This window comes from Phoenix dactylifera, chromosome 7 (assembly GCF_051530095.1).
Source record: "Phoenix dactylifera cultivar Ajwa chromosome 7, Ajwa_hap1_PhDact_Kaust_v1.1, whole genome shotgun sequence".
NCBI lineage: Eukaryota > Viridiplantae > Streptophyta > Magnoliopsida > Arecales > Arecaceae > Phoenix > Phoenix dactylifera.
Window position 1 is genome coordinate 27,628,963 of NC_143196.1, and position 9,542 is coordinate 27,638,504.

At 39.4% G+C, this 9,542-nt stretch overlaps 1 non-coding gene across 1 annotated transcript; it reads right to left on the reverse strand.

Annotated features, from left to right (window-relative positions):
* Positions 1-4,925: 4,925 nt before the first annotated feature.
* Positions 4,926-5,031, reverse strand: LOC148703717 (small nucleolar RNA R71). The gene has a single exon (XR_015982318.2). It is a non-coding gene; the product is annotated as a small nucleolar RNA R71 (small nucleolar RNA).
* Between the last annotated feature and the right edge of the window lie 4,511 nt (positions 5,032-9,542).

The following is a 9,542-nucleotide window of genomic DNA, read 5'->3' on the forward strand; positions in this document are numbered from 1 at the left end:
TTTTGAATCCAAAAAGAAACTAGAAAAATCCAAAAACTACAGTTTAACTTGTATGAATTCAAACTGAAAGGATGAAAAATAGGTATATTAGTTTATCTAGAACTTAAATCCATCGCACATGAAAATAAGATTTTACAATGTAAACATCAAAAAGGCATGTATGTGTGCCTATATGTAAACCAGGGAAGAGAGACAAAGAGAGAGTTTTATTTGATCCTTTGAGTTTTAACTTTCTTTTCCTTCTTGAAATTACGATTTAGTTAGAATATGCTCCAATATGTTTGAATCATGAATTATGATATTAGAAGTTCAAGCAAAAGGGACATGCAATTTTTTAGAAAAGAAAAGTATAAGTAATTAATGTCGACTACAAAATTATCATTATCTTTTTTAGGATAAGGATAGTCATATAGAATACTCGCACGTTGGCAATAGAAGGAGAATGGTAAATAGACTTGTGAGAATTAAGTGAGACACTCATATCTCCTTAAATAGCATGTTGTAAGTACTAGATTAAAACAAAATAATGAAGTCAATGTGATTTATTGAAAGTAATTAGGATCAGAGTTGGTATCCTCTCCAATCCATGATTGGACTAGAGAGGGCTTGTTTGCCAATCATGACAATCCAAATATGGTGCGAAAGGCCATAATTGAGCATGGCCTGGAGCAGAACATGGATTGTACATTTATGTGGGTTCCCACTCAATCACAGCCTTTCGCACCATATATGGATGCTCTTGACTAGTAAACAATTCCTCTTGAATCTAAAAATATATGGAGAGGCTCCAAACTCGCAAAGAAAGAAGTCAATGAGATTTTATAGCTAATTTAGTGAATATGGCTTGTATATGTTTTTTTTTTTTGTTAGATTTTGAAATCAAAATAAGTAAAGTTTTCATTTTACATCAATTGATGGAACATCTACGTGTTTTCTCAAAAATATAATCAAGGAACTTAATTTTCATAAAACAAGTTTTACGAAAAAAAAGAGGAAAGTTGTTGTGACAAAACTCATTTTATAAGTTGCATGACCTACTAGTTTTTATAAGATTAGTTTCACGGAAAGTAACCAAACAATTAATCTATATAATTATTTGTTTTAGGTTCTTGTATTAACCTATTCTATTAGATCCTGACAACCAAACAACATTTAAAATTCAGACTCCATTTCATGTTTCTTTTTTGCCTCAATTTTATAACTTGTTGGAGGTTTTATCAAGCTTCCACTTAAATGGCAAATTGCAATTATTGCACACTTAAAATAATTGTCTTAACCTCAAATTTGAAAGAAGAGTTTGTGCAGTTTATGTTAAGCACTACTTTTTGTCTTCCAATGCAATATCGATTGCATGTGATACATATGTGTGATACATGTACAAAATTTATTTTTTTACAATGTACACACTAAATGTCATGAGGTGTAATAAGTAACTAATATTGCATTGAATAATTGATAAGTGCTTGATAATCTATAATTTAGTTATCTTTCCATAGCACTTATCAATGTTCTTAAACTAATAAATACGTATTTTACCATGAAATTAAATGATCATTGCAATAAATTTAAAATATGGTAAAAAGCAAATAATTCTTTTCTTAAATCAGACTCTGAACTTGTCTCTCTCTTGTTTGCAATCTTTCATGAAAATTACAGGAAAACATATAAGGAGGAGACTGTGTTGACTCGGTTTGGTAACCTGATAGAATTGTAGTCAAGCTAAGGTTATAATTAAATGGATTTTGGTCCTAATTCGATCGAAAGTTATAATTTATTTTGTATGGGGCAGAGATTTGATTAACCCTTTTTATTAGGTCACGGTCCTGTTTTAGTCTTGTCTAGTCGAGTTCCATCTGAAGCAGCTTAGCAAGAATTAAATTTAAATGACAATGGGCTCAAGGACAAGTCAACCATCATGACCCACCTCAAATCCAAAGTCAATTCCCAACCAATTCCTTACCTACCTTCATATAAAATTTACAAATTTAAAACAAAAAAAAGGGGGAAATAATGAATATAATAAAATAAATAAAAATAATTCCGAGGAGAATCACTTATTCACTATTCATATGAACAGTGTCCCGTAAAAACACTGTTCATATGAATAGTGAGAAATAATATAATAAAAAAAAAGAATTTATTAAAACTGTTTCACTGTTTATCTCCTTCCTCCCGTTCGCTATCCTTCCCGTGATCCCGCCTCACAGAGCAGCCCGCCTTCCGTGCATCCAGCCATTTTCCAGATCTCCTCTCATCCCGCGATGCAGCCAGCAAATCAGGCGTTCATCCGAGTAATCTGCAGCGCATCTCCGGCCATTCGGATTTCCTTCCGTTTCGAACACAGCCATGGCGTCCCGGATGTCAGCTCCCAATCACACCCAGATCAGTAGAGATCGTGCCATCACGCCTCACATCTTCCCAGTTCCTGCGATCACCGTGCGTATCAGCCAGCAACATCTCCAGCTAGCCAGATCCTCCGCCTGCATCCCCGCCTCCGCACAGCTGCCATTCCGGGCGTCCGAGACAAGCTACGCATGCTCCCAGCGTATCACGCGATGAACCAGGCCGCCTTCCGTGCACCCAGCTATCTCCCAGATCCCCTCTCATCCCGCGGTGCAGCCGGCGACCAGATTCCCCCCAGCTCCATTCCGCTGATCCCGAGGCCCTTCATCCTCTTCGTCTGCGATCTGCTTTCCGGCATCATGCCCCGGAATCAGCCGGCCGTGATCTCTTCTTCCTTCCCGAACGAGCACTCCGGACAGCTATAAAAGGAGAAGGGTGGCCATCGGTGAGAGGGGGAGCTCGGTGGAGGAAAAAAACAGAGGATACTCTGTTTCGGTGAAGAAGAAGAAGAAGAAAGCCGAGAGAAAGAAATAAAAAAAGAAGAGAGAGGGGGGGGAAAGAGAATAGTTGTGATATTTTGGGAATAATGAGAGGTGATCAATTTCATTTGAAGATGGGAGGTCATCCGGAAGCCATGCTCGGCTAAACGTCTAGTCTAGGGCTGGATGAAGCCCTAGCAATGTATCAGGGCATTGTAGTTCTTACTCTTTTAATTTTTTTTGAGCTTGTTTAAATTCTTATCATCAATGAAAAATTCTTTTACGATGTTTAAACTTTGAGCATGCTATTTATTATTCATGTCTGCTAAAGTAGTCTAAGATGATCCATGCCTAGGAAGACGAGGTGTGCTGCACTCTAGGTTAGCATAATTAGGTAGACACTTTTTGCTATGCCTGAGATGGATCTTCCTAAAACTCTTTATGCTTTTATTTTAAAAAGGCTTGTAGCCAAATTGCATGCCTCTCCAAAAGACAAAAATTAAGAACACAGTCCCTGATGCAATGCTATGTGGTGGATTCCAAACCCTAGATCTATTTATTCTAATAAATTCTAATTTGCACTCATAGTTTAATTTAGTTAAATCAAGTTAGCAAATTCCTCTTCTTGAGTTTTTCTTTTAAAAGAAAAATAACTTATTCTTCAATTCCTGTGGACCGACACCCGTAATCACTATCCTACAGGATACGTGCTATTGCGTGGTTTATTTTTGAAATAGAAATAACCGATCAATTTTTGGCGCCGTTGCTGGGGATTGCTTGCATAGTTATTTTTCCTATCATTAAAAAAAAATTAATTAATTTAAAAAAACTTTCAAAAAAAATTATATAAAAAAAATTATTTTCTATTATTGTATTTTTTTTTGTCTCCGTTTTCTCTTCTACTAATTTTTTTTTTATTTTTTCTTTTGGTCTTATTTGATCAAGAATCGAAGAGGAGATCTGGGCTATCAAAAAGGAATGCTTTAGAGGTTTGCTTAAAAAATTTTAAATTGCTGGGAAAATTCTCTTTGGTAATCTCTAAACCTTTCTTATTTAAATTAATTATTAGCTTGAAATTTTGTGGTGATTGTTTGATTTCAATTTCAGCAAAAGTGTGAATGCATGCTTGATACACATACACAAATTGATCCGCACATAGTAAGGGCAATCACCCCAACAAGATAAGAGCCGGATTTCATCACCGGACTCTTGCCCAATTTAGGTGAACTCAATCTCACATAGTGTCATTTTAATTAAAATCAATTAGACATTGGCCCCTAGAGACATTCGAGCTCAATAGGACGAAGATCACCGAAAGTTGCACCAATTTCGCTCTATGGCTTAGTTGATGTCTAGGCAAGCTTTGTCCCTATAAGGGAGACAGTTCATCTGTTCGAGGCAAGTGGGTTTTAAGTGGGACTTTTGCGAACGCATCGTGACCCCTCCACTTACCTGGGAGCTTATCTGGTCAGCTCGGTTCATTAGACCGGATTGGAGGCTTAGGTGCCCTCTTCAAACCAGTTAGGAGCTGTCTAGTGATTTTAGGACAAAGACTAGGATTGATATGCTTTTCTCTTTTATTGCATGCTTGATTGATCGAGTACTAGTGTATGCACGGTAGTCGTTCTAGAGTACAAAACCTATTACCTTTTGACCCTAAAATAGAACGAACCCTTAGGAACATTCGAGCTAAGATCAAAACATTAGGATCATCCCCACCTCTTAAGATGGCTGAAGAACAACCCAAACTCCTGAGGGAGTACTTTACTCCTACTATTTACACTTTCCCATCTTGCATTCGATTACCTGAGGTAGCAGCTGTACAATATGAAATAAAGTCTAGTGTGATCCAAATGCTCCCATCTTTTTATGGGCTCACCAACGAAGACCCATACAAACATTTAGATGAATTTCTTGAGATTTGCACCACTGTCAAGATTCAGAACTTCACTGATGATGCCCTGAAACTTAGGTTATTCTCCTTCTCCCTTAAAGATAGAGCCAAACAATGGCTGAATTCTTTAGAAGCTAACTCAATTCGTTCTTGGGATCAAATGCAACAAGAATTTCTTAAAAAATACTTTCCAATAGGAAGAACGAACCAGTTTAGACGTGCCATTACAAGCTTCTCCCAAACCGAGGGAGAAGAATTTCATGAAACTTGGGAGAGATTTCGGGACCAAATCCGTAAATGCCCTCATCATCAAATACCTAAGTGGCAGCTAGTGCAATGTTTCTATGACGGTTTGACGGAACGAAACCGTCAGATGATCGATGCTGCATGCGGGGAGACTTTCATGCTTCGAAATGAGCATGAAGCATGGCAACTATTTGAAAATCTTAATGAAAACTTCCTCCACCATGCTTCATGTTCTCGTCAAGCATCCCCGAATTTTCAAAGAAAGGGGGCCATTTGTGAAATAAGTCATTCTATGGACCTGTCTAGCAAGGTAGATGCATTGTCCCATAAGATTGACCAACTAATGATAGGAGGACATGTCGTTAGCTCTTCCCAAGCACAAGTATGTGCTATCTGTTCTAGCCCATCACATCCTATTCATGAGTGCCCCTCAGCACCCCAATATCCCGAACTCGTGCAAGAACACATCAATGCTGCCCAAACACAGCCCAGACCGGGTAAGGATCCATTTTTCAATACATATAATCCGGGATGGCGGAATCATCCAAATTTTTCTTGGAGGCAGCAAGCTTCTAATACCTCCCAACCCTTCTCCCAAAATTTTCAAAATCCTCAGAATTTTCATCTCTACCGTCCCTCAACTCAATTTCAGCATCCTCCTCCTCCAACCCAAAGAAATACAGCCTTTGAGGAGAAGGTGTTGACTGCCCTTCAAGGTTTGGAGGCAAACACACAACTATTGCACTCTCACACGCAATCAATTGCTAAGCTAGAATCCCAAATGGGTCAACTAGCTAATGCATTAAACAAGCGAGAGGAAGGTAAGCTTCCAAGTCAACCAATGAGTAATCCTAGGGGACAATACGTGGCTCAAGAAACTCGACTAAATCATGAGCAAGCTAATGCTTTGACTACCCTAAGGAGTGGACGTATAATAGATAATAAGGTTGGGGAGGGTAACAATAAGGAAGGAGAGAAAGAAGAGAAGAATGTATCACATGAAAATCCAAAACCTTCTTCAGCTAGTCCACCATCTGCCACAACCCACATTCCAAAGGCTCCATTCCTTGAAGCACTTAATGCACCCTCTCCCTTTGGCAAGAAGGGAACTTCATTAGAAGAGATGATAGAGGTCTTCAAACAAGTTAAAATCAACCTCCCACTCCTTGATGCCATCAAACAAGTTCCCTCCTATGCCAAATTTTTCAAAGATCTTTGCACCCAAAAGCGGAAATCTAGGACACATGTGCCTAAAAAGGTCCTACTTACTGAACAGGTAAGTTCGATTCTCCAACACAACACCCCTCCAAAATTCAAAGATCCTAGTGCTCCCACTATTTCCTGTGTCATAGGAGATAACTCCATTGATCGAGCACTTTTAGATCTAGGGGCAAGTGTGAATCTTCTACCCTATTCAGTCTATGAAAAATTTGGGTTAGGTGAATTAAAACCTACCTCGGTGTCCTTACAATTGGCTGATCGATCTGTGAAGATACCACGGGGGATGATTGAAGATGTTCTTGTCAAGGTAGACAAATTCTATTTTCCAATAGATTTTATCGTCCTTGATACGGAACATGTGCCCAACATAAAAAAACAAATCCCTGTGATTCTTGGTCATCCCTTTTTAGCTACAGCCAATGCCTGTATTAACTGTAGAACTGGGGCAATGGATATATCATTTGGGAACATGAAAATTAAGTTGAATGTATTTCATGCCGCTGACCAACATGTGAGGGAAGACGAGTGTTGCCTAATTGACGAAATGGATGATCTTGTAGAGAACGCCCTTTCCTATATCTTAGCAAATGATCCCTTAGAGGCATGTTTGGCACACTTTGACATTGACAACTTTGATATAGACAAGGCCGTAGAAGAAGTTAACATCTTACTCGATAATCAATCTCCCATGAGTTCCCTTCCTTGGAAGATCTGACCTGAACCTCTTCCCCCCATTGCTAGCACACCACTTTGTCCTTCCATTGATTCTCCACCTAAACTTGAGTTGAAGCCACTTCCGACAAATCTTAAGTATGCCTTTCTAGGACCAGAAGATAGCCTCCCTGTAATCATCGCAGCCAACTTATCTACTGAACAGGAGGATAAACTTTTAAGGATGCTAGAAGAGAATAAACATGCCATAGGATGGTCTGTAGCCGATTTGAAAGGGGTTGACCCCTCTGTTTGCATGCATCGAATTCATCTCGAAGATGATGCAAAGCCCACCCGAGAAATACAAAGAAGACTCAACCCTAATATGAAGGAGGTAGTCAAGAAAGAAGTGGTGAAGTTATTAGATGCCGGAATCATTTATCCAATTTCTGATAGTAAGTGGGTGAGTCCGACACAAGTGGTACCCAAGAAATCAGGTATCACTGTGGTTGAAAATACGGAAGGAGAATTGATACAAACACGCACAACCACAGGTTGGCGCGTGTGCATTGACTATAGGAAACTTAATTCAATGACTAGGAAGGACCATTTTCCTCTACCTTTCATAGATCAAATTTTGGAACGGTTGGCTGGTCAAGGTTTCTACTGTTTCTTAAATGGTTATTCTGGATATAATCAAGTACCTGTTTACCCGGACGATCAAGAGAAAACCACCTTTACTTGCCCATTTGGGACATTTGCATATAGGAGGATGCCTTTTGGACTATGCAATGCACCCGCAACTTTTCAACGATGCATGATGGCCATTTTTTCAGATATGGTGGAAAACTTTCTAGAAGTATGCATTGATGATTTCTCAGTATTTGGCCTATCTTTTGACGATTGTCTGAACAATTTGACCTTAGTTTTGAAAAGATGTAAGGAGACCAACCTAGTATTAAGTTGGGAAAAGAGCCATTTCATGGTTCAAGAAGGCATAGTTTTAGGACACGTCGTGTCCAAGAGGGGCATTGAAGTAGATAAAGCCAAAGTCGATCTTATTTCCAATCTCCCCCCACCCAAAACTGTGAAACAAATCCGATCATTCCTTGGCCATGCTGGTTTCTACCGTCGCTTCATTCAGGATTTCAGTAAGATTTCCAAACCCTTGTGCAATCTTCTGGCCAAGGACACTCCCTTTGTCTTTGATAAAGCATGCGAGGAGGCATTTGAAAATCTTCGCTCGAAATTGACCACTGCACCTATCATACGGCCCCCTAATTGGACCCTTCCATTTGAATTAATGTGTGACGCATCCGACTATGCCATTGGGGCAGTTTTAGGGCAACGGCTAGATAAGGTACCTCATGTCATCTACTACGCTAGTAAAGCACTCTCAGATGCACAATTGAACTACACCACCACTGAGAAAGAATTGCTAGCTGTAGTATTCGCGCTAGACAAGTTTCGATCTTACCTATTAGGATCCAAGGTTACCGTATTCACTGATCATGCTGCCCTTCGACACCTTCTTGCAAAGAAGGACACCAAACCCCGTCTGATTCGATGGATTCTTTTACTACAAGAATTTGATCTAGAAATTCGTGACAAGAAAGGAACTGCAAATGTCGTAGCAGACCACTTATCTAGGATTCTTCTTGAACCCTCTAAGAATACCTCACCCTTACATGATGCTTTCCCGGATGAACAATTATTTGGGGTACAAGGAATGAAAATGCCATGGTTTGCAAACATAGTAAATTACCTTGCCATAGGACGAATTCCTGATGATTGGTCAACTCAAGACAAGAACCGATTCTTTTCACAAGTAAAGTTCTATTATTGGGATGATCCCGATCTATTTAAGTATTGTCCCGATCAAGTAATCCGTCGATGTGTCCCCGAATGCGAATTTCAAAGTATTCTTTCATTCTGCCATTCACAAGCTTGTGGGGGACATTTTGGGGGTAGAAAAACTGCAGCAAAAGTTTTACAGAGTAGATTTTATTGGCCCACTCTTTTCAAAGATGCCCATAACTTTTGCCAAACTTGTGAACGGTGCCAACGGATGGGTACCATCTCCCGTAGAGATATGATGCCTCTCAATCCTATTTTAATTGTAGAAATATTTGATGTCTGGGGTATTGACCTTATGGGCCCTTTCCCACCATCCTTTGGTTTCGAATATATTCTTGTAGGGGTTGATTATGTTTCAAAATGGGTAGAAGCTGTCGCCACTAAAACTAATGACCACAAGGTTGTGATTAAATTTTTACATGAAAACATCTTTTGTCGTTTTGGCACACCCCGAGCCATCATTAGTGATGGGGGATCTCATTTTTGCAACCGGTCTTTCGAGGCTTTGGCTCGCAAATATAACATCACCCACAAAGTTGCTACCCCATATCATCCCCAAACGAGTGGACAAGTCGAGGTGTCCAATAGGGAGTTAAAACACATCTTAGAAAAAACGGTACGTCCCGATAGGAAAGATTGGTCTCAAAGGATAAATGATGCACTCTGGGCCTATCGTACTGCCTACAAAACTTCTATTGGCATGTCTCCCTACCGATTAGTTTTTGGAAAAGCTTGTCACTTACCGGTAGAACTTGAACATAGAGCTTTCTGGGCTATAAAAAAGTTTAACTTAGATATGGCAGTAGCTGGTCCTCACCGAAAACTCCAACTAAGTGAACTTGAAGAATTGC